This window comes from Xenopus tropicalis, chromosome 1, assembly GCF_000004195.4.
Source record: "Xenopus tropicalis strain Nigerian chromosome 1, UCB_Xtro_10.0, whole genome shotgun sequence".
NCBI lineage: Eukaryota > Metazoa > Chordata > Amphibia > Anura > Pipidae > Xenopus > Xenopus tropicalis.
In genome coordinates, this window is record NC_030677.2 from 42,572,821 (window position 1) to 42,599,058 (window position 26,238).

The 26,238-nt window shown below is 40.3% G+C and overlaps 1 protein-coding gene across 5 annotated transcripts in view; it reads right to left on the reverse strand.

The window, feature by feature from the left end:
• Nucleotides 1-26,238, reverse strand: part of mtus1 (microtubule associated scaffold protein 1) — a 115,173-nt gene that overhangs the window by 85,755 nt on the left and 3,180 nt on the right. The window contains exon 1 of one of the 5 annotated variants that reach the window (XM_012969393.3): nt 10,608-11,036. The exons of the other annotated variants lie outside the window; for them this stretch is intronic. The gene's annotated coding sequence lies outside the window, so the exon portion shown is untranslated. Of the gene's footprint in view, nt 1-10,607; nt 11,037-26,238 lie in introns of those variants that run through there. 5 annotated transcript variants of the gene reach the window in all.

Below are 26,238 nucleotides of genomic sequence, written 5' to 3' on the forward strand. Positions count from 1 at the left end.
CAGGTACTATACTGTATATGTTCTAAAGACTGACCCACTAACTGAAATTCAATTATTTTTTGTCACCTGACATCTAGAATATCCCTATCCCCTACCCTAACAGATGGAGGGTAAGTTAACTTTTCCCCCTGACAAAGCTCATTGTGCTTTTATATATTTGTTATGGTTTTTTGCACTTTCTATTTTTCTTTTACTTTTGTCATTGTTTTTTTAATTTCTAGTTAGTTACAGTGGAGCCAATGTTGTGTATCCGTGCCAGTGTTATAGTGCCAGGGCCTGAATATCTGCCATGAGTACCCGCTGCTCCTCATGGCATATAATATGCTGGTTTTGTATATAAAGACTGCGTCTCACTGTATATAATGTGCCTGGGATGTCAGTACCTGCTGCCTCTCTCTCTATAAAGCTAACTTAAACACATCTAAAGGGGTGGTTTCATTTTTATGTTAACTTGTAGTATGTTATAGAATGGCCTATTGCTAGCAACTTTGCAGTTGGTCTTCCTAGTTAATTTTTTTTATAGTTTTTGAATAATTTGCCTTTCGCTTCTGCCTCTTTCCAGCTTTCAAATGAGGGTCACTGACCAAAAAGTATTGCTTTGTGAGGCTACAGTTTTATTTTTCCATGCAGGCCCCTTAACTATTCATATTCCCATCTCTTGTTGAAACCACTACCTGGTAAATAAGACCCTAGCAACCAGATAGCTGCTGAAATACCAAATGGAGAGCTGCTGAACAATAAGCTAAATAACCGAAAAACCATTAAAAATAAATGAGGACCAATTGCAAATTGTCTCAGAATATCAATGTCTACATGATATTAAAAGTTAATTTAAAAGTGAACTACCCCTTGAAGCTAACTGATCACAAACACAAATGGATGGAGAACCCCTAACAGAAGTGCACGTATGAATGCTTTTACATCCTAAGCATTTTAGGGTTAAAAAAAAGCACCCCCACCCGCACTTGGGGGTCAGTGGGAACGGTAAGAGGTAGTTGGGAGGTTAATTTTTTACACCAGCAGCGAATCCACTAAGTCTCACATTAGCTGTAGGTCAGTCTGTGTTAGCCTCCCCAAACAAAAAAGTCACCCTCCGCCTATGCCAAGCCCGATTCCAGCTTGGGCACTATCTGCAAGGAGTTTGTATGTTCTCACTGATTTCATGATCACAGACTGGAAGATCAATAGGGCGAGGTCCAGAAGAGAAGGATTAATAGTATAAAGTAACAATACTAATAAGATTGCAGCATCACAGAAAAACAGATTACTGGATGCTGGGGTTAGAGAACTCCAACCACCACATAGCCTTAAGCCAGCTTGCCAGTATAAAATGCTAAGAGGAAGGTAACTAATTTAAAAACTATTATAAAAAAAAAAATACATGAAGACAAATAGAACAGAATATAAAACATACTACAAAATGCATTAGTTAATAGCACAGCATCAGCAGAATCATGCACTGAAATCTGTTTTTCAAAAGAGCAGATTTTTTACATGAAATTTGACATGAGGCTAGACATTTTCTTAGTTTCCCTAGCCATGTGACTTGTGCTCTGATAAACTTCAGTCACACTTTACTACTGCACTGGAGTGATATCAACCCCTCTCCCTTTCCCCCCCTATTAGCAGAACACTGGGAAGGTAAGAGGATAGCAGCTCCCTGACCCCTCTGCTGAAGGATTCATCTGTCTGAACTGACAGCACGTCTGTGTTTCTATGCTACAGAGAAATTGTAAGGTTTGCTCACTTGGCAAGGTCTCCAAACAAGTGGATCTTATCTCGATACGCCCACCTATGGTGGCTAATTTGATTGTTTGGCCCTATGGCCAAATGATCGAATTTCGATGGCGAGCATATCAACAAGCCAATGCAGTCCCCAATAAAACAGAAAATCAAACTTGCCCAATCGAGATCTTGCCAATTTTAGGCCAGATATGGGTCAGGTAGGTCTGTTGGGGGTACCAAACCTGTCTCGAAGGACCAGAATCGCAGCTGAAATCTGCCCACGTATGGCTACCTTAACAGCATGTACAGGTTGAGAAACGGGCAAAAACTGCCCCTGCTGCCCTTCTATTAGTGATGGCACTCAGGGAGAGTTGATGCTTTCTGGAAATCTGTACTACCCAAAAAATACCTTTGCATTTGTGTCAGTGGGAATCTTCAGCGCAGCACTAAAACATATGAATTGCATAAAAATATATTGCATGGAACAGCCACTATGTAAAAACCCGCTTCATCTAAATAGTTTAGGTAAAAATTTACTTTTTTTTTTAGTAGTATGTACCATTGGGTAATCCTAAATAGAAAATTGCCATTTTAAGTACTATTGGCCACCCCCAGGATCATACAAGGGCACGCATACATGTTAGGTCACATTAGGGAGGCTTTTACTCCCAACACTTCTTCCCGTTACAGTCAGAGCTGCATTATTTCTGGACAGGTGATCCCTGAGGGAGCACACAGCCCATCACTAAATGGTGGCTCAAGGGAAGGGATGTAAAGAGGTAATAATTACTGCTATATATATATATTCCAGATTGGGAAGACTATTTCATAGTCCACTTAATATGATATAAACGGTCTCCTGTCTGTTGGTTACGTATTTATTATGGGGACACAGTTTTTCTAAATCACAGAAATGTTTGGTTACAAAGACAAGTCACTTGCTTCTATAAAGTGGTTAATATTCCACTACCTAAATCCTGTGGGTAGAAATTATAAGGCAAATTCATAACCTGCACAAAGCTCCACATTCATAATTCCATAATGACTCAACTGTAACATGTGGTTTGCAGTCAGTTTTATCCAGATCTGGCGGCTCTATAGGAACAGGGAACTGAAGCCACTGCCATAAGGCAAATTAATCAGTCACATTAAGGAAAAAAATACTCATTGCCTTTAGATTCATTTTATATAGAGGTATTTCCATTTTTCCAAGGAGATGGATAATAACCTCCAGTGGCTGAATATTTCTGTGCTAAAATACATTTTGAAAAAAAGAGGTTTTATTCCTTACAGACACATGGCTGAAAGCACAAATTCACATTTGGAATTCATTCCATTCAGATGGTGGGATACCTTAAGCACCCATGGGATTTCTATTGGCAATGTAAATGAAATGTAAAAATACCAATTAACCTCAGCGACCCCCACCCCCAGTCCCCTCCCCTGCACTTGTATTAAACAGAGTTGCAGGCAGAATCAGAGGCTGATAGCCCTATACTCCTGCTATGGAGCACAATGCAGAAATGCACAGCTAAATGGTATTTAGGGCTTGCTTTATTTTTGGTTTAATTTTGCTATTCATAGTTTAACAACATAACTGCAACTTTAAATCCAACATGTAGCTATGTATCTTGTTACATCCTATTTGTTCTGTATCTGTAAAAATAGCATTGTGTAGAACGCCATAAAATATCAAGTTCCACCATGGTTAGTGAATTAGTTCTAACTGGTTCAATATAGACAGAAATTAGCATGTCTGTCTTATATACAAATGTACTTTTATACAGATTTAAGATCCCACTAAGTATTTTAGCTACTATCAGAGTTCCTCTACATAACAGAATAAGATTCTATATACTGTCCCTTTCTATAGAGTGACAATGCCTATTTTTAGGCTTTCTGTCTTTAATAAGTAATGATAGCTACAATACTTGTATAAAAGGGCATACTTGGGATTAGAGGTATAGCATTCATTATGTGTGGAACATGGAGTTTTCTGGATAAGGGGTCTTCCCTATTAAATAATTTAACTTAAGGTGACCATATGCAGGCCAATGGCTTATTGGCCTGTGTATAAGGCCCTCCCAAGAGGCCTAGCCAACCAATATCTGGCCACATGTCAATCGACAGGTCTGACCAGATCATTCAGCCCAAGAGCCAAAGATCTGCTAGTTTGACGACCTTGTCAAATGAGCATATCTTTCAGTGTATGGTCAGCTTTAGTCAGCATTAGGCACAAAGTACTGTCTTACAGAAATAATGCAAAACAGATAATGGTTTTAAAAAGGACACTACAAAAGGTATATTGGAGCTTTCAGAAATTCAGATTTCTGAATGACAGAATCCACACCTGTATTTTAAGGGACCAGATCACTAAAAAAAAAAAAAAACCCCACCAATAATTACAGTAAATAATAAGTCTTTTTACTGGCAGTATAATAATCCTTAAAACTGATTGTTTGTGCTATTCCCTTGCAAAAGATATATAACACGGAGTGGCATGGGAGAAATGATCAGCTTATTTAGTTCTATGTGCACTGTTTCTAAGCTGCAACACAAGACAGGCACATATCGTATAGAGAGCATATACTGATAAAATTGGCAACATGAAGTTAAAAAGAGTATGTATCCAACATATATAGAATGAGTCTTATCCATTTTAAAGCACCACATGTTCTAAACAGAAGAAAAACGCAAAGTTCTGTGTTCCGTGTTGTTCTCCACTGCTGCTGTGGGCACAGACCCTCAGGGCAGAATACAAATCAGTAAACACAAGCACTTTTTGTAGCGGACAGTGGGTAGAAACCTTATGCCACATTAGTACCTCTAGAACACTTCTTAAATTACCCATTCATGATGGAATTTCATGTAATCAAGGCCCTTTCATTAGTGCTATAAGTTAAAGAGCAATATGTGAGTGAGATGGGTCATTAGCTCTGCATACTGTGTCCTACTTTGGTTATGCAGCCTAATCCGATGGTGCAGTGATGCCCCAAGGCAGGAGAGATAACCCTTGTAACTTGAATGTTACTAAATACAGGACACTTTCCCAGTTCCCTATGTACGAGTAATCTTATTGGTCACTTTACCCTAACATGGCATAGTGTATGCTGCATTATGATGATTAAACATATAGCTGTCAACATTAAAAATGATTTCTAGGGAGACTGCATATGTTCTAACAAAAAGGCACAAAGCCCACAACCCAGCATATATTAGTGCGTGCTTATTCCAAGGTCATTCTTTTCCACAACCATGTTCAAACCCTGATATGAAAGAACAAAAATATATATATCAAAAAAAGGAAAAACACATTAAGCACTGTTAATGGGCATTTATTTTGTAGACTATTCACAGTATTACATCCTTATAAACAGTGTGTAGAAAGGCCCATCAGTTATACTCTGTGCTTAATAATGTTGATTACATCACAGAACACACTGTATTATATTAGATATAAACTCAGTCCTGAACATGGCTTAGCCGGCTGTACTGTAGCATGGTATTACATTGTATTGGTATCTGCAGAGACTTCTGGAACATGATCACAAGCAAACATACAAGATGATCCATTATCTTTTCAAACTGTAAGAATGGGATCTAATAATCTTTGTAATCCCAGCCCTCATGAATGATTCATTCATACCCTAGATATTTGAGCACAACCCGCACTGCTATTGTGTATGGGCCAGGAATTAAAACAAAGGACAAAACCTAAAAGAGCACATAAGCTGCTGCTGCATATCCCCTTACTACAAAAACACAGACAGTGCAAAATTATAGCAGCATAATTACTGCAGGTGCACTCCATTAACCATAAATCAAGAAAATCAACCAAAAAATATATTTAAAAGACACCCAGCATAACCATGACACTTGCCCCTTACCTCTGCTTAAAAGAATGAACAAACTTTTTTAGGTGATACTAAAAGGACTGTGTCTTTTAAATATCTTTATTAGTAAATGTGAAGAATTCACCTTTTGTTCCATCTTTCTTGTTATAAAGAAAAAGCTAAAGTAAGAAATTGAGACATTGACAAATATTTTTAAAATGTGTCTCAGTTGTTTTGCTACTGGGTTAAGTTGCTTTAGAGCTGGGCGGTATGACCAAAAATTTATATCACGGTATTTTTCAAAATTATTTCGGTGTCACGGTATTTGACGGTATTTTTTTTCCATGCATGATTAGGTGTTAACCCCATTTCCTAATAAATTAGAGAATAATTACTGCAGTATTGAAAATCAGAGTCAGGCAAGCGAAGGATCGGCAACAGAAAGTCGTAAGGTAAATCAGGCAGGCTTAGTTTCCCAGGCAAGGCCGCAGACAACATAGCACAGGAGGAGGCGTTTGATAGCTTTAAATACCCCCCACACATGCGCAGAACCGGCGCCGTCAGCGAGTCATGGATGTGCACGCTTTGACATGTATGTGCGCTTTGACGCAAGCGCACACCGATGCGCGTGCGCAACGACCCGCGGACAACGGGACGCGCGTGAGACCGTGCCGCACGGGTGAGTACCCCGACACCTCGGTATTGCGGTATCTGAAAAATGAATATAGTTTTTAAAAAAAACACCGGTATTCGGTATTAAACGGTATATCGCCCAGCCCTACTTGTGGGCTTATACAAGATAGTTTGATTTTAAATTAACCTTTCGTATGATGTAGACAGTGATAAACTAAAGGTGGCCACACACGTGGCGATCTGCGATCTTTCGTGCGACCATATTAAGATCGTCAGACCCGCCACTAACCTTCAGGGCTGAAACAGCAGATAAGGAGGTAGAAACAATAGGATTTCTACCTCCTTCTGCCGATTCAGCCCTGACGGCAGATTTTGCTCAGGCGCCTGATCAAAATCTTTTGACCTGGCCGATCGGCAAGTCGACCGATATCAGCAGCCTCCTGCGATACCGGTCGACTTGCCATACACGCACCGAATATCGTACGAAACCATCGGTGCGTGTATGGCCAGCTTAAGACATTGTTTGGGGACTTCTAGCATTTGGTTGCTAGGGTGCAATTTACCTTAGCAACCAGGAGTGGTTTAAATAAAAGACTGGAAGATGAAAAGGAGAGGGCGTGCATAAAAAGTCATAAAAATGAATATAAAACTGTAGCCTCATAGAGCAATAGACTTGCCCCGTTTAAACTGGAAAGAAGACTAAGACATATAATTGAAATAGCATAAACTGTAAACGATGACCAAGTGAAAAGTTAAACATTCTAGAATAGATCATTATATATAATGTACAAAAAAAAAGCAAGTTACCTTAAGGGTGAACTACCTCTTTATGCAGTTCACCCTTACATTGGCACACAGACCCCTAACATGGTGATAAGGAATATATTTGGTCTTTGGTATCCGAATTTTCCATAACAATGGCAACTCTGAACCATAAGGTAAGGCACAACTTTACAACTCTGTCAGTACACTGACTGTAACCTGAATAATTGATAAAACCAGGTGCTTGGGTCTCAGTTACTCTTGATTAATTCACTATTCAGCATGGCAGCCGAGCCATAGATCTGCCCTTCTTGTGTAATGTCTGCACTGCACAAGCCCTACACAGATCTACACAGCTATAAAGCTAAATCTGCAGTTCATTAAGCACATTGAAAAGTTTTCAGGGAACGCCCTTAGCATTTTGGGAAAAGTAGGTGGTTTGAAAGAAAAATCCATTTACTTGTAAAAATTTTCTTAAAAACAACGCTACTTGCAAGCAAGAGCTTATGACAATCAAATTCACTTGTTTATCTTGTACACAAATACACAGGCTCTGGGCTCTTCACCAAAGCCAAGACTTCGATAGCTAAGCCATGTGCTACATTAAGTGGAAAGTCACAATGGGTATACTGTGATGTGAAAGGGTGGTATTCTAAACACACAGTTCAACTGGCCTACACTTCCCTGCTTTGCAGTTCTCTGCCCTGGCATTTAAACCGCTATCTTGTTGTTGTGGGCAAGGACCAGACGCCAAACATTAGTTTCAATGACTGACTGATGCAGTGACTACAGGAATGCACAAAAAGAAAGAAATCATTTGCCCAAGTCACTGACACATACAGATTGGTTACATTTAAAACTCCAGGTTACTAAAGCCAATAGTTTTACAAAAGTGTATATAAAAATGCCAAATTGTATTCTAACAAGCTAGCTGCCCCTTTAAGGCTAATTTTTGACAGAGTGATTTAGTCACCCGTGATAGATCTCTGCTTAATCGCTCCAAAATGCCTTTCCACCAGCAACAAAGGTAATCGCCAGTGGAAAGGCCTACACATGGCTTCTGTTTTTCAAAGTCACGAAAAGTTGAAAATTCAATGTCCTGTGTGTCCGAGAGTGCTTTGAATATATACTGAAAGATGATGGGAATTGCAGTCGGACACCATCTGGGGACCCAAGGTTAAGAATACCAGGTGCAAATAAACTCCCATGAAAGTCTAGGGCAGGATTTCGTCTCTAGCCGCCTCAAGGCCGGCATCCTCCAGCGCCCATCCCGCCCACCCTAGGATCACATACAAGCATATCCTTCGTTCTTACACCGAAACGTTGTTCTGCCCTAGGCCCAGGACCAGGCAAATAATGGTCAGTACACTTCCATACTTTTGTTATTGAGCAGACAACGGGAGACCCTTATTCGCTGTATGACTATGAAGACTTTCATTCATCCAGGTCACGGTATATCTAGTATAAATAAATCTAAAGCAACTGGACTTGTTAAAGGAACAGTAACACCAAAAAATGGAAAGAGCTTTAAAGTAATAAAAATATAATGCACTGTTGCCCTGCACTGGTAAAACTGGTGTGTTTGCTACAGTAACACTACTTCTTTAGTTCAACTGACTGGTATGGGAAGTCCTCAGCATATGTACTTATTTACTGTAGACATCAGGGGCAATATTAAAAGCAGGCAGTGCTGGGCCCCCTGCAAAAACATCTTCGGAAAGGCCCGGCACAGTGTAGCAAACCCACCCGGCCCTCTTCCACCTCCCACCTCGATGCGTCTCTCAGACCCGTTCTTATTTAAATCCCCGCTCCCGCCAACTCTCCTGAGAGCCAGCGTGAGCAGTCTGGGCCCCACGACCATGGGGTCTGCTTCCTCTACTGTTATACGCCAATAGCAGCATTTACTACTTCCATCTAGGTATTCACAAGCATCTTTCCTGACATTCACTCATGGGTTCTACATGTTTAATCAAGAAAAACTCCAGTGAAAACTGAAGTTTTGAAATCCTGATTAAGGGCTCTTATACATGGGTGTTTTTAAGGCATTTACAAATGAATGCAGAGTGTAAAAACAGGTAGGTGCATTTTAAAAATGCATATACTTTCAGAATAAGTGTTTTTGTAATTTGAACTGGATGAAATGCAAATGCAATAAAATTTCAACTCTGAATGCTCATAAGTACAACCAGACTATAATGGAATCAACTAGCTGATGTGTTTAAGTGCGTTTAAACCTACCAATCAAATGTGCATTAAACACACAAAAAAAGCCAGTATGTAAACCTGCTCCGATCAGATAGTTTTGACACTCAGAATGCATCATTATATGGACACGTACACATGTATTTTTCCAGAAGAACATAAAGGGTATAGAAAGTTTACTAGTTTAACTAGGTTCAAAAATAACTAGGAACAACAAGGAATGATTTCATGCACACTGGTTACACACAGTAAAGCCCACTTCAAAGTTGAAGACGCAGAAATAAAATTGCAATAAACATTCATAAGCAGTTAAAGTTCCTAAAAATAAAAAGTGCATCAGAAAACGTTGAGGACAGGTGGCACTAAGGGCGCCTGGGTCTCTAGCTGCACCCACCCCCCATACACCAAAGTAAATGCCCTTCAGCTTAAGCACAAAAATCCTGTATCTGCAGAACTTGCACAAAGCAGAGAGTTACAGTTTCTGGACAGGTAAGGAAGGAGCCAGGACCTCAAGATAAATTACTTACTATGGAAGCCAGCTGGAAATGGGTTTTAAAAAATGAACCTTCAACTCACTACATTGGCAAACAGTTAAAAGATAAAGCAGATGTATATGGCAACCTAACAGCTATTCACCAATCACAAGGGGTCTTCTATACCACATTCCAGTGAGTGGTGACAGGCCCAAGAGTGTGTGACATGAAGACTATAATAGAACAGGGGCAAACAGGCTACAGAGTGAGTTATTCAAGTTACACTACAGATTATTCAGGCTGCACTACGTACCTAGACAACTACAGAAACATCTTACTGTTCCTGAGTTTCACTATACTGTAAGCAAGATTTTTTATTGTTTTTTATTCAATTAAACCCAGTAAAAATAATTAAGGAACTAGAAATGGTGAGCTAAACATAGGTGTAAACACATGAGTCCTCCCAATTTACTAGACTACGCTTGTTTACAATATGACATAACATGCAGGAATGAGAAAGTTTTTCCTACTTCTAAAAATAAGAAGCGGGATAAAGTTGTAGCAACAGAATGCCCACTTCCTTTAGTTCTAATGCCAGCGTGAATGCTGTTTGCAGATAAAAAGTTATAGGAAGAAGCATAGGAGAATATGTGCAATGACAAGGCTACAGACACTTTAGTTTATTCTGAGCTATAATACGGCAGTGAAATGTTAGAGAAGGATTCTGGGAATTGTAGTTCAAAACAACAGACACAAGGAATCTGAGTTAAAGTCCTTTTGACCTTTAATGCTGCCATCCCATCTGGAACATAAACCCAGGACAGGGACGTCCAACTTTGTTTTACTACATTTTACTCCATCTCCCAGCATACTGTTGGGGGTTCTGAGAATTGTAGTTTCACAGATGGAGGCAGACACATAGTAAAGTACTATTCTAGAAGCAGTGATATAAACAAACAGAGTGAAACCAACAACTTACCCCAATGACTTTCAAAGGACGAATATCTAAAGAGAAAAGTTCCTGCTAAATCTTATGCTGCTGGGCTGTTTCAGTGAAAGAGGCTCTTTATATTGTGCCTGGGAATCAGATCCAGAAAGGTACAATTACAGCTTAAGTAGTTTTTTTCCAGACTGCAGAAGAATTTCCTGCAGAGCCGCTGCCAGCATTAGTCATGGCCACTGTGTACGCTCACCCCACGCGTCTCCTATGAATCCACCAATGCTTCTCCATCCCAGATCAAGGTCCACTGGAGATGTGTGGTGCATGTCCGAGGGGCACAGTGGCCGCAAGCTGAGCCTATCGGTGCCTGAATAAAGGGGGAGGGACAGGGAGGGAGGCCACAGTCATATCAGCATTTCTAGTTGCCTGGCAATTGCACTGAAAAGGGAAGGATGAATGAGGAAAAGGATCAGGAAGATGACAGCGCTCTGATACCTCTTGTTCCAGTTTCTTTTCAAAGATCACAGTGGCTTCAGCTTACGAGTCAACTGTGTCTAATTATAATCTCCGCTGTACATTCTTGCACACTAAGCATTTCCCCGTGCTCTTACCTCCCACATTTCTACCCAGTACTTGGCACAAGAGCAGGTTATTATGAAACTGGATGCGTACAAAATAGGAACCACACAGAGAAGCCCCAGATATTAACTTTACTGCAGCAAATAGTGACTGGGTTCTTGGGTTCCTTTTGTGGTCTCTTTAAAAGGGGGCAATTCCATTTTGCCCATCATAGCCTATTTTCTATTTAGACACTTTCAGGTGAGAGAATGCCATGGTGGCACATACATAGGAAATGGCTATTTTTGTTCTCAAATAATGTCAAGATTTCCCTCTCCTGCACTTTTGGGAGTTTTTAGTACATTACTGGGATCTAAGTAAGCATAAGGGCCGTGGCAGACGCCCTCTCAAGGCAACTTCCGTGATTTCAGGAAAATGCCATCCCACGGGCGATTTACATTCAATCCAGTGGGATGGCATATCCGGGGGGGATTTGTCGCCCGCGAATCTAGCCAGGGATAGATCAGGACATACCCATGCCAAGGCAGCATAAGCACACACACACCACTTTAAAACATACACAGAAGCAGACAACATTCCTTCTCCTGGATACAACAGTAGCCTGGGTCACTAGAAACACTGCCCATCTGACTTACAGGGAGCAGTGGATAGGTAGGTTCATTAGAAGAATGATGTAAGGCACAAAATAGTGACAGGAGTGATGAAAGAAGCATGAAAAGCAGTGGAGAAGAGCAGGATTGTGAATGCAACAATAGAGAATGGATTAAGGTAGGACTGCTATCAGAAATTTCAGGGACCTAAGGGTTATTAGCCCAGGTAGGGGCCCTGTAAAGTAGAATGGAGCCACAATGAAAAATAAAATGCTCTAAACAATAGTATGCCTGACCAATGTCCTGTGATACCCAAAATAAACCGACAAACCCTCCAAAATCCAGTGATTTTGAGCGAGCAGAGAAGTACCTTGATGTGGCCATGCAGCATGTCACTCACTCGTATATGGTAATGTCAAAATCAGTAACTGGCCGGCTAAAAAAAATGCACATTTCATCACAATCCCATTCAAATACTTCTAAGCCAGTTGAACAATACTGGCAGATACACAGTTGTGCCATGGGGAGTGTCCAGAAGATCATCTGCTTTCCTCAGCAGGCATTTTATATCTAGGCATAGGAAAGCAGATTTTCTCTCATCTGTTTTCATGTAGCTCCATTGAATTGCTCAGTGTAGCTCTGCACAGGACAACACCATGCTTTTCAATGGGGCTACATGAAAGAGCAGGTGACGGCGGATCTGCTTTCCTTCCTGCATACAAAATGCAGGTTGAGGAAAGCGGATGAAATAAAAAAGCATATACTTTCCCTTTAAAGGTGATCCAAATTCTTCAAGGTCAGCCTATTCCAGACCACAGTAATTTGTTTCAAAATGAAGGGGGGGGGGGGGGGGAGATGAAGAAAGTATAATTTCTTCCAGATTCCACATATTACTTGGAGGTAGGGTCATGGCTGAGGAAAGCTGTGCAGTAATCATTATACCTGGCACCAAAGTAAAGAAGAACTGGAGCATGAGCTCTTAAACAGGATTGTTTGTTTTTTTGCAGGGGAATGCAAAAGCAGTTTCTGGGTGGACATCCCCTTTAAAATAGCTATACAGGGCAAATGGCCAAGTTCACATCAGTACAATGCATTCTAAAATAAGTGACACTTTCACCATGTTATGTTTTGCCACAGCCTGCTTCTCCGATTACTGAAGTGCAACTGAACAGAGTTGCACATTAAACACATTCCAGCTGCTCTGAGAAGCATAATGGGATGGGTCTGGAGTGGTGGCGAGGCAGAGGGTGCCTGAGTGAATAAAAACAGTGGCACTCATGGCTAGCATTACTGCCTTTCAGAGCTAGGTGTCAGATTTAATACAGGTATAGGACCCGTTATCCAGAATGCTCGGGACCAAGGGTATTCCGGATAAGGGGTCTTTCCGTAATTTGGATCTCCATACCTTAAGTCTACTAAAGAATCAATAAAACATTAAACCCTATGGGATTGTTTTGCATCCAATAAGGATTATTTATATCTTAGTTGGGACCAATTACAAGGTACTGTTTTATTATTACAGAGAAAAAGGAAATCAGTTTTAAAATTCCGAATTATTTGATTAAAATGGAGAGACGGGCATTCCGTAATTCGGAGCTTTCTGGATAACAGGTTTCCGGATAAAGGATCCCATACCTGTACCAGCATGGGTACTATCTGTAAGTATTTTGTATATTCTCCCTGTGTCTGCAGGGGTTTCCTCCTCATTCTAATTGGCTCCTGATAAAACAGACAGGATATGTGTGACTGTGATGGGGACCTTAGACTGTAAACTCCACTGGGGCAGAGACTGATGTATAATCTGTGCAAAGCACTGAAGAGTATGTCAACGCTATATCAATAAAGCACAAGAAAAACACAGAAAATCATACCTTTCTGAAGCAGATAGAGCAGTTATAAAGAAAGAAGGGGAATGAGAGAGTAAACATTTCATACCTAGGAGGGAATCAGGCTTTACAATCATTGCACAAGATGAGAAATAATAAACAAGGGGTGGGGAGACTTGCATGTGTCACAGAGTAAAGTTCGGTAGCCCCAGGCGGCACAGAGAGGAGGAGCCGCCACTGAGCATTATTTGAAAAATCATTCCCAGCACAAACGGAGCCATGACAGTCAATACATCTACCCACATCTGATAGTCCCAAGAGGCATTAGAATAACCACAAAACAACAAACTCAAGAACAATAAAGTCACTGACAAGCTTGCATTTTATATTTTAGATATTGCACTGTACTCTACAGCACTACAAAGTATTCCTGCCTACTGGAGGTTATCCTGGTGTGCCCCTAGGGGGCTGCAATCTTTGCCCACTGTATCAGCCCTATTGGTCAATAAAAGCCTCTGAATAAAGACATTAATATAAACATAGGGTAAACAAATAATGCAAACGCCAATAAACATGTATGTATAAACATTCAACTCTCAGCACAGGGCTTATTCCCCCGATAAAGTAAAAACAATCCTTTGATACCAGGACTCAAGTGCTTTTTGCCAGGGCATGGATACCATGAGCTACACATGGTGTATGCAACAGAAGCATAGAAAGGGTTATCATAACATTCCACTTGCTTAACAGAGAACAGTTAAGGGAGAGGCCCATAAAGCACTGGAGCCAAGAATTGTCAAACAATGCGTATAAAGAAAATCTGTAACATAGTAACAGGCAGGACACGTTGCCATATTTACTACAGCTGCACGTGGCTTTGGATGGAAAAACCTAGAGCACAAACTATGAACGCTGATTATTCATATCACACAGCGTCCTTCTTATAACAGCTGCCCATACACACGCCAAAATGTAAGGTTTTCCTTGGCACATACAAAATGAGCGCCACTGAAATAGAACGGCTAAAAAGCCAGTAATTAAGGAGGAGTTGAATCAGGAGCCGCACACAGTGGATAAGGGTTTTTTCTGTAATTTGGAGCATCATGCCTCATGCATTCAAAACATGCTTCATGTTTAAAAATCATCTTCACCAGGTAGGCAAATATAAATATATAGGGCCTGTTTTAAATATGGGCTAAAAAGGAATCACTAATTTACAAAATTACACTGATCCCCTCTGGTCTATAAGTGCATTACAAATGGGTGGTGAGCGTGCCCCAAGTCTTCCCCCCAAAAACACAGTAGGAGGTGGGCGTCCAATCACAGCCCTGTCTTCATAAAGAGAAACAGACCTACAGTTTTCTCTCAGGTTTGCCTAGGCAGCCACTGGTTCCTCCTACACTCCTATACTGGGAAAGGCTGGTTGGTACCAGCAAGGTTTTTCGTTAAATTGTCTTTAAAGTAATATAAAAAGCATAATGCAAATAAACAACATATACAGTCATATTATATTTACCCTTCAAAAACCCTATCAGAATTATATATTGCCATCAACATGGGGCTATGCTTAGCTAAAAGGGGCACCTATCGCATAAAAAAAGGTTTTTCCCACTGGAGGGAGGGGGATGTTTTTTCATGAAACAGGTGTTCTATAACAATAAGTATAAAATACTTGTTACAAAAAAATTTTTTTATTTAGGACACTAGGTGAAAAATGATACTGTAGCATTTTGGAACTACCTGGATAACAGATCTCGGCAAAAGATTCCACACCTGTAACAAAAGCAGTTTGGAATAATTTGTTTTTTTAATTAATAATGTAAAAGCTTTCATGCTTGCATATTTCCTGGAACACATAGGCAACTTTCACTTATAGTCCCCCTCCATTGTTGTATTTCACAGCCATGACTTTATGCAAAGGAAAAGTGACAGCAGAATTAAAAAAAAAAAAAAAAGTCCAGTGAACTTTGTGTATGCAATATTAAATACAATGTAGCGAAACATTTATTAGGGCACCCAGAGTCCCTTTTCTTATCTTCCCACGGTACAGGGCTGTAAAACATTAGTCATTTAGATAAGGGCTGCCATTTACGGCTTTTTATGCTATACATACATATATATATGTATAGTCCCATGCTAAATCAGAAAGTTTGATTTTGAGTTTGTCCATTTTCCCAGAAGAAGCACCCCTACTGTGAAGGGAAAGTCTGCAACTACCAACAGCACAAAAGAAAACCTCCTCAATAACATTTGTTTCCATTATTTGTGCAGTCTCAAGAAATTACTGAAGTTTTGGGAGAAAATGGCATTCAGGGCACAATGATCTCAGAACTTATCACAGAAAATCATGGTGCCCAAAACAGTAATAACTGCAGCAGATCAGTACCCAGTAATGTCTGCAGAGGAATGCAGCTTATAGCACATGGGAGAATGCATACCCTAACACACAGGGGGAGATTTACCAAGACATGAACACTCCGAGCGTATTCTCGACGACTTTTTCGCGCGCCCGCGTGAAAAATTCGGAGAGGCTCTGCTCTGCTCTTACAATGGTTCGGTATGAAAATTTAGTGACTTTCGGATCGCCAATACGATATTATCGTGACTAATAAGATTTTTTCGTAAGCATTTTCGTGTCATTTGCGACTTTTCGAAATTTTCGTTTTTAATCCGAATTTTTCCCATTCGGGATTCGAACTCGTGTTTTGATAAATCTGCCCCTAAGGGTGAAGACACATAGAGCTACTAGTAGCAGCTACTTGTCGTGGCTACTAAAATAGACAATGCTGATAATTTACTGATAATTGTCTCTATGTGTGTTTTAGAAGAGGCAGTTCTCAGTATTGTCTATGACAAGCTATTTTCTGGAGTTTAGTAGCTGTGAAAAAGTAGCTGCTACTAAGTAGCTCAGTGTGTTCACCCTAACAAACACAAGTCCACATTTTCCCATGAACCATTCTCGTCTGACTGTCAACCTGGTGAGCTTCAAGGAGATCAGACTGCTTGGGATTCTGCTAACACAACCAGCAGCACAATTAGTACATTTCAATGTTACCAGAAAAATAATTTGTATGCTTTGTCACAGTAAAGTTACACACCAAAGGAAAGGTGTATCCACTGTACCCATATGGGGTAATTTCCATTAGAGAAATTCTGGACTTTTTAAAAGTAATCTGTTGAATGCCTTTAAATGAAGGTTACCAGATTTTGAAAGTGAAGTTCAAAAACATGAACAGCAACTGCCCCACTAAACAGACTAACAAATGGTAAATGAACAGATAAAAACATTAATATAAAAATAGTGTTTTTTTGAAAATGTGTTTTTTTTGCAAAGTGCTATGGTGGTGGGAACCTGAAAAATGTAATAGACTTGGTCTAATAAAGCAATGAAGCTTACTCAAGGCCGCCCTTCCTATCTCAACAAACAATATTCGTCTGCAGTCAAAGAAAAGCATTTCATTGTTTACTTTCTCCATATTTATATATGCCCTAAGGCCTTTACCTGTTTGACAGTTGCGCTGGCAACAGTGTGTGTGCGTGTGTGTGAAAGGTTCAATATCCTGATAAAAGGTAATGAATACAGAATGTATTAAGTACAATGTTACAATGTGCTGTTGCTGATCTTTGCCAGCCCTCTGGTGCTTGAGACACTGCACATACAATATATACTTAGTGCTGCCTAGTTACAGGGCTGACATGGGCTAACATGTTCTTAGTATGTAGGACTCCATTGAGTATAGCGTTGCCACCTCGCCTGCCCGCAGAGCGTGATGTCACGAGGGCAGGATGTGACATCACAGGGACAGGACTAGGCAATTGCCGACTGCCCAATCGCTGCATTAATCTTCGAGAGTCCTGTCTGGTTTTCCAAATCGGGAAAACCGGGCAAGTAGTTTTGCCCCTGACAGCCCTACCGAAAACCGGGCTGTCCGGGTCAAAACCAGACCGGTAGCAACCCTTATTGAGTATACGACACTCATTCAGTACATTTTTGGTACCAGATAGTTCCTGTACATATAAAATAAAGCAAGTTCATGTATAATTTCTAGCTACATCCTTTATTAAATTGTCTTTAATTTTGGCCTAGTAACTCTGACACCAAGGATCAATGTGTGTTGTATCCTGTTGATTCCAATAAGAATGCGGTCATCCCAAAACTCGCAAAGGTGTGGTCTTAGCTTTTACAATAAGATGACCATGAAATTTCAGGGACACGTCTAATAAATGCATGTTGCAGGTCAGCACTGATACATTTAAATTAAACTGCAATTTGTTCAGCCCTGCTAGCTGGAATTTCTAGACGTAAAGGAATACTGTCATAGGAAACATGTTTTTTTTAATCAAAACACATCAGTTAATAGAGCTTCTCCAGCAGAATCCTGCATTGAAATCCATTTTTAAAAAACGTAAACAGATTTTTTTTTATATTTAATTTTGAAATATCACATGGGGCTAGCCATATTCTTCATTTTCCAGGGTGCCACAGCCATGTGACCTGTGCTCTGATAAACTTCAGTGACACTTTACTACTGAGCTGCAAGTTAGATATTTATGTCAGCCCCCACTCCCTATTCCCCCCAGCAGCCTATCAGCAGAACAATGGGAAGGGGGCAAGAAAGCAGCTCCCAGTAGATATCAGAATAGCACTCAATAGTAAGAAATCCAAGTCCGGCTTGGGACTCCTCCAGTTACATGGGAGTAGGAGAAATAATAGGTTACCTAAAAGCAGTTCTAATGTGTAGCGCTGGCTCCTTCTGAAAGCTCAGACTCACGCAAAATGCACTGATTTTACAACTAAAAATTTGTTGGTTCAAGAATAACAGGGATGTCCTCCCCTGACGCGGTTCACTTACACGCACTCATTGGAGGACGTTGGGCGGGTGGCCCCTGGAGGGGGTTATAGCGGGAGTGGGGGGGGGCACCTGGGGCGGCAGCCCCGGTAGACTCTGCACCCCCCCAGTTCGACCCTGAAGAATAATATTTTAAATGGTAGAGTGAAATATTTGTTAGGTAAATAGTGTAATTTAGAAATAAACCATAAAAAAATGACAGTTCAGTCTGTAAATGTAGGTCAAAGGTTTAGGTCTATTCAGTCTTTAGACCGATTTTCAATGAGTACGCCTCCAGCAACATGGCGACTAGACAATGGTCAATACAGGATTAAAACACGTATGTTAAAGAGATATGGACACCAGAAATTAAACCTTTTTTAAATCTATCATAAAATTGCCTTTGCATGCTATTTATAATTTTGCCCTAAAAGTATTTGCCCAACGCCTTTACATTACTTATTCAAACCCCCATGTTCCTCTATGAGGAGGCTGCCATATTAGTGCAGCAGGAGTCAGTTAGCATTAGAAGCTATAACTGACAGGTTGAGAAGGGACAGTAGGTTGGCAAAAGTCAGGTTTTAGGAACCTCAAATAACAATCACTTTCACACAAAAGCAGCACTATCAGCCAAAAACAATTAACACGACCTGTAGGTATTTTTTTATATACATATATCTTTTGAAGAGTAGTTTTCTAGTGTCACTATCACTTTAAGAAACAAATGCAGAGCACCAAGACTGGGCATTAAAATTGTTTAAAGTATTTTTTCTTGAATACATGTAACCAGTACCATTCCTCCAGCAACTTGGCTAAGGAGGAGAAGCTTGGACACTTACACAGTACAACTAATAAAGCTGGCCATATATTGAAAGATCCACTTGTTTGGCAAAGTCCTCAAATGTGCAGATCTTTGTGCAGATGCCACACTGGGGAGAGCGATATTGGATTGATCCAATAGTTTGGCACAAGAGCCAAACTATCTGACCACATTTAAGTGATACAGGCCATCATAACAAGGATCAAATCAACATGCCAAAGTGCTCCTCCCCCAAACAAGATTTTTAAACCTGCCTGGTCGATATCTGCCCGATTTTCGGCCAGGGTCCCATACACAGAACAATAAACTGCCATCTCAGATCACCAGACCGATTGGTGAACAAGGGGGTCAAACAAGTATATAAGTTTACATTAACACTTGCACTGCCAACTAGGACTGAACCTCTAATTGACTAAAGCTTTGTCCTAGCCCTGTGCAATTCAAATTTGATGACTTCAAACAAGAGGTTACAAAAAGGGCTTACACCAACATCTAAATCTACCAGGAAAAGTACATTGGTATGGTAAGGGGGGTGGGGGGGAAGTACAGGGAGTAACCTACTGCAAATGTTGCACCAGGGCAGGAGGGGCACTGGCAAGCATGCAGAAGAATATGGCAGCCTCTGTAGACACCATTCTCTCATTATAAAAAAAACACCACTATCTTTGTGTGGGGTTTCTCTCTTACCTAACAACTTTTCCTGTCTACTTTTTCAAGGACCCTGGTTAATAAACAACAGAGATTTTATGTGCGTCACCTCCTGAACTAGATTAGTGCAGTTTATAATTCAAAAATCCACATGAACAGAAACATTATGTAAGTGCCAGGTAAATGACGTAAAACAGGTTTTTCAGGTCACTTAAAAAAAGGCACTTTAACTTGTAAGATTAAGTTGCAAAAAAAATTTCACAAGATCCATTAAAAAAAAAAACTGAAAAAAGTGCTCCTATTTGTAGGAGCTACAATACAGCATATACAGCTATAGTCCTTTTTGTTACCTAAACAGCCAATTAGATAATCTAAATGACAAATACAGGCTATCATAAATATCTTACTTTGCATTATGACAGGTCGCTTACCTTACTAATACATTCCTAAGGTACAGGGCAACTTTAGAAAATGAAGGCATGAGGAGACAAGCTCAAAAAAAAAAAAAGACTTGGAGGCAAAAAACACATGCAAGTGTGTCATAAACATTGTAAAATCAACACACTGTGTTAGGCTTGGGATTTCAATGGTTGTTGAAAGAACACACTACGTATGGCCTCTTCTATGGTATCCATTTGTTCTGGCCATGGGACAAATGGTCAGATACCAACCTGCATACAGCCACCTTCAAAAGAACAATATTTCAGAAATTACCTAATAAAGCTTACAAAAAAATTTTCAGAAAGAAAAGCCCCAAACCCAGTTGTCTCAGAACTCAGTTTCTAAGCATACAAGCATAACCTTTGGGACCAAGAAATCCAAAGGAACCCCTATCTGATAAACCACATTTTTGGTACATACCTGAAACTAGTTCTCCGACTGTATAACCTCACAAGAGATTGATATGGTTTTTGCCATATGTATCACTAAGGATTATTAGCACACAGAGAGACTGTCCTTAGGTCCACAGCACAAGGGGGAGAACCTGTCAGTGCAGCCTGTCCATTACTTAAATGGGATCAGTTTGACACTAGATATCAGCATGTATTCAAAACACCACACACGCATCGGCACCCAGGTACTGGCAGCACACAAGTCAGTCAGTCTTCCCTATCTGGAACTGAGCCATCGCATAACTTCTTCCTGCTGCGTCAGCACAAATGCCTTTCCGTTTCTTGGTGGCATGCTGTGGGTGCCTTCGGGCTTTCTGAATGGGGAGCCAAAAATATGGGCTGGTTTGAAGACAAGTTATGGCATGCAGTCTCAGAATCACAAGGATTTTGTGAGCAACAGTTTCTATATAAACTCTAATTTATTAAATAACATCGCTTTGCATTGTTGTGTCTGGGGACAGCTATGACCAACATAGCCTTTCAGTCACTTTACTACGGTTGTTCTGCAGATCCAGATTTTAAACTTATTAGTGCCAGACGATTTTCACACTTCATCTGCATTTAATGCTGATTACCACTTTAATTACAAGAAAACCCACCATTGGTACGTCTTTCTGCAACGCTGCTTCTGACACTTAAATAAATAATAAAAATAATTAAAAAAAAAAGGATTGGCCTCTGTTTCCAACAGCAACATCTTGTAAATGCAAGTTAGAAAGCTATATTTTCTTCTACGAAGCAAAATTTAGGGGAGGAATTTACAAACTCAAATTTTTAGCAAAGGGGCCAGATTAATTTTGGCAGGCAGCTTCATGCCCTCAAATTGGTTTACAACTATGCACATCATTCAAATTACTATCGTAGAAAAATGGAAAACTATTTTGCAATATTAAATGAGATCAGAGACCCATAGTTTACAGAACCCACACTGTAGATACTTTAATGTGGTTAGAGTAACTTCCCAGACAACAGCTAGTGCAGCTGTTTGTGGCCACCATTGGGGTACTGTTATCGCATAAGAAAGCTCAAAAATATCCTAAGCTAACTGCATTGTTTTCTGTCCAGGGATCCATGTAGTTGATGTTTGGTGCAGGAACGGAGACAAATTACATAAATGGATACCAATCTACTGCTCTCCAGCTGTTTTAGAACTACACTTAGGCATGTGACACACGGGGAGATTAGTCACCGCGCCACAAATCTTCCTTGTTGCGGGCAACTAATCTCCCCGAAATGCCATCCCATCGGCTAGGTCGTAAATCACCGGTGGGATGACATATGCGCCGCCGCAATTTGCCAAAGTTGCCGAAGTTTCCTCTCAAGGCAACTTCAAGGAAAGACAGGAGTCCCCAACCTTAACCCATGAGCCACACTAAAATATTAAGAGTTGGGGAGCAACACAAGCATTAAATTGTATAGGTACTTGTATTGTATAGGTACTTCCAGCCCCCCCCCCCTTTAAATGTAAACAATGAGAGAAAACATGAATGCCATCAGTAGCCATAATAAACAAAAGGCAACACCTAAACAAATTGCGCTATCAGTATAAATATAAAAGTAGTACAAACAAGAAAAAAGTAAACCAAACACTGAGAAAGACTGAAAATTATCAGACTAAACCAAAACCAAAAAAAAGTCCCCACTGCTCCGTACGGGAGTAAAACTTCAAAGTTTCACTGCGGCGGGACGGCATGCCGCCCCTGAGATTGTGCCACCTTAGGCCCGGGCCTTTGTGGCCTTGCCACAAATCCGGGCCTGTCAACATCATACTAAAAGTTTATTTAAAGGTGAAAAACCACTTTAGGGTAATGTCCCACAGAGCGATTACTTGCCCGCGATAGATCTCTGCTACCATGGGTGACTAATCTCTCTAAAATGCCCTTCCACCAGCAACAAAGGGAATCGCTGGTGGAAAGGCCTATGCATTGCCTCAGTTTTCCAAAGATTCACAGTTTTCTTCTGCAGGCAACTTCACGAGGGAAACCCAAAGTGATGTGTAGGCCTTTTCACCAGCGATTCCCCTTGTTTCGGTGGAAAGGCATTTCGGAGAGATTAGTCGTCCGTGGTAGTGGAGATCTATCGCGTGCGACTAATCTCTCCGTGGGACATTACCATCAAGTGCTAAACAGTTGATTTAAGAGCAGAAAGTCACCTGGCAAGTTTGGCACATGAGATAATGGCAACTCCCTCCCCAAACTTTACTTCACACACAAACAGAATAGCTTTGTCTTAGCATCAAAAACAAACTTATATGGGGCAAATGCTTTTCCCCCCTTTTGGATATTCTGCAAAGGGGACTTGAATCCAAATTATCAGATAACTCTACTCTACAAATTAAACCTGCATAAATATATGGCCCCACCAACACATCAACATAAAATGACCTCTGCATTAATATTAATCTATTCTGATATTGGTGGTGACAAATACAGCTGCTCCTCACATCCACTGGAAACCAAAACGGATTCACAGATGGCCCCACCAACATAAAATGACCTGCAGCCTTCGCTTTAAAATGAACCTGTTCTGACATCGTTGGTGACAGGTACAGCTGCCCCTCACATCCACTGGAAGCCAAAACAGATTCACAAAGGCCCCATTTACAGTACGTAGTGGAGTTTGGTCTCCAGGACACAAAAAGTCATTATGGTATAGTGTTGAGGAATTGGATTAAGCAAATAATTATACAGGGGGTTTCATTTATGGGGACAGTTGAGCTATCCATCTTCCCCAGGAAATCTGTTTCCTATGGGGCAAATAAAATGTACTACATCTAACAGTGTTCTTCACTTACTCACATGACTTAAGGCTCAACCATTCACTGTGTGTGGTCTCTTGGCTCTGGGTGTAAAATAAATTCCTGAAGCTGTTTACAAACTACTGAACCAAGAAATATTGGTTGCACTACAGAAGAAAAGAAACCCCACTGCCTCCTGTTTATTTTAAGGGATGGTCACTGCTTGTCCCTACACTCAATTACAGAACAGCTACTGCAGGACAAAGACCAACATCTGTGGCCTAAGATTCCCATGCTCATAGGATACTTGCACAGTCATATGCTGATTTATTTAAAACAGTGGCAAACAATATATGAGATGGACAGAGCTAAGGGGTTGTTTACCTTTAAGTTATGATGTAGAGAACAATATTTGTAAATTTGTAACTGGTCTTTGTTTTTTTAATTATTTAACTTTTTGTTTAGCAACCATCCCGTTTGAGATTTTATCAGTTACCTGGTTGCTAGGGTTCAAGCTACCTTAGCAACCAGGGAGTGGATTTAATATGAGACTGATATATGAATAAGAGATGACCTGAATAGAAAAATTAGTATTATAAATTAACAATAAAATTGTAGCCTTACAGAGTAATAGTTATTTGGTTGCTAGGGTCAGTGACCCCATTTGAGAGTTGGAAAGAGTTGGAAGAAATTTTGTATAGTATTTTAATCAAGACCAATTGAAAAGTTGCTTAGAATCAAGCATTCTATAACAAAAGTTAACTTACAGGTGAACCACCCCTTTAAGTGTGTGCTTAAGACAGTTTGGTTATATTCTGAAAGATTTACAGAAGGAGCACCAGTAAATAGCGCAGTGCAAAGTAGCAAAGCAAAAGCTCTATGGCAGCACATTCCCATGCTTCTTTCAACGAATGCCACCCAGCCTTGCGCTGACATACAAAAATGCAGGCAGCTCTCTATACAAGGGAAGGTTGGTCAAAGGCGCCACCATGGCTTTAAGTTGCATTACTGAAATTTTCAGAAACACAATTACAATTTCAAAAAAAAAGGAAAAAAAAAAAGAGAAAAAAGCACAACATTATTCTGGCTCGTGACGTGTTTCTTAATCTGTAGGGTGCGAGGTATTTCATTTAAGTAGATTCTTCAGCTGTCAGCTCAGTTCATGTCTAGCAGCATGGCTGGGGGCTGAAAGATTATATGTACAGAATGCATACAGAAGCCATTCAGGCAATCCCGCAGAATGACCTTTAGGTAAGAGTTACACGGGTTAGTGTAATGCATTACATTTTTTTGAATACACTGGACATAGACTTAGAAAGATTTACTGGATAATCACTCAAATTACTCCAGGAATAGAACTGCACAGCTACTTAATGTATACCCTGTGTACTAAGCCTGCTTATAGTTTCTGAACAATAATTGAACTTAGGTACTACATGCATTGCTGCAAGCAGGCACAAACTGCCTAAATATCTTTATCAACATTGCAGTATCAGTATACACACAGTACATAGGGGGCATTTGAACAGGACAGAAGCAGAGTATGCAGCAATGTCAGGAGCTTAAATGCAGGACAAAGTATTTAATTGGCCATGTCAGATTACGTATTAATTTGTGCAATAATTGTTCTTTAGAGTTCACAACCACAAGCTTTGCAAGTTACCCCTACAATCACACTAGTTACTCTGCCATACTGTCATTGCAACAGGCAAAGGGCAGATTATTGAATGGGGTTTATATTTATATTACATATTACACTAATATTCTAACACAGTATGCAATTGCCTATGGTTGAATTATTTACCTCCATAACATAGGGCAGGTTGAGTATGGAACACACAGGCAGCATAGGGCAGGCAGATTATGCCACACAGGCCAAATTACTTGGGAGTTGTAGTTTAACAGATGCCAATCAGCACTGTCCAGGCTGCTTTAAAGGGGTTGTTCACCTTTGATTAACTTTTAGTATGATGTAGAGACTGCTATTCACAGACAATATGCAATTGGTTTTCATTTTTTATTATTTGTGGGTTGAGTTATTTAGCTTTTTGTTCAGCAGCTCTTCAGTTTGAAATTTGAAGATGAGTTATAAAAAGTAATAATAATAATACAATTGTAGCCTCACAGAACAATAGGTTTTTCGCAGCTGGGGTCAGTGACCCAAACGATGTTAAGTTACAGAAGAAGGTGGTAAATAACTTAAAAACTATAACAAATATAAAACGAAGACCATTTGAAAACTTGCTCAGAATTGACCAGTCTATAACATACTAAAAGTTAGCCAAAAGGTTAAACCACTAACTCCGTCCCTGAGCAATGCATTACTAAGCACAATTGCGTGTGCTTCTCTGACCTGCAGGCTAAGTGATCTGGATGGGCATGACGCAGCTGATTTAGCAGACTAATAGATTACAGTGCCCTTGATAAAAGGTCTTCAGCTGATAAATTATTAATGGGGTTATTGATTATGCGCTACATGCATCTTGCTTCTAGAGTAGTACTACTAATGAAATCTACATATTAACCATTTGCTTTGCCTGCAGGACACTAGCCCAAGCTCACTGTAATGCAGCCTGCAGGACATTAGCCCAAGCTCACTGTAATGCAGCCTGCAGGACATTAGCCCAAGCTCACTGTAATGCAGCCTGCAGGACATTAGCCCAAGCTCACTGTAATGCAGCCTGCAGGACACCGGCTCAAGCTCACAGTAATGCAGCCTGCAGGACACTGGCCCAAGCTCACAGTAAT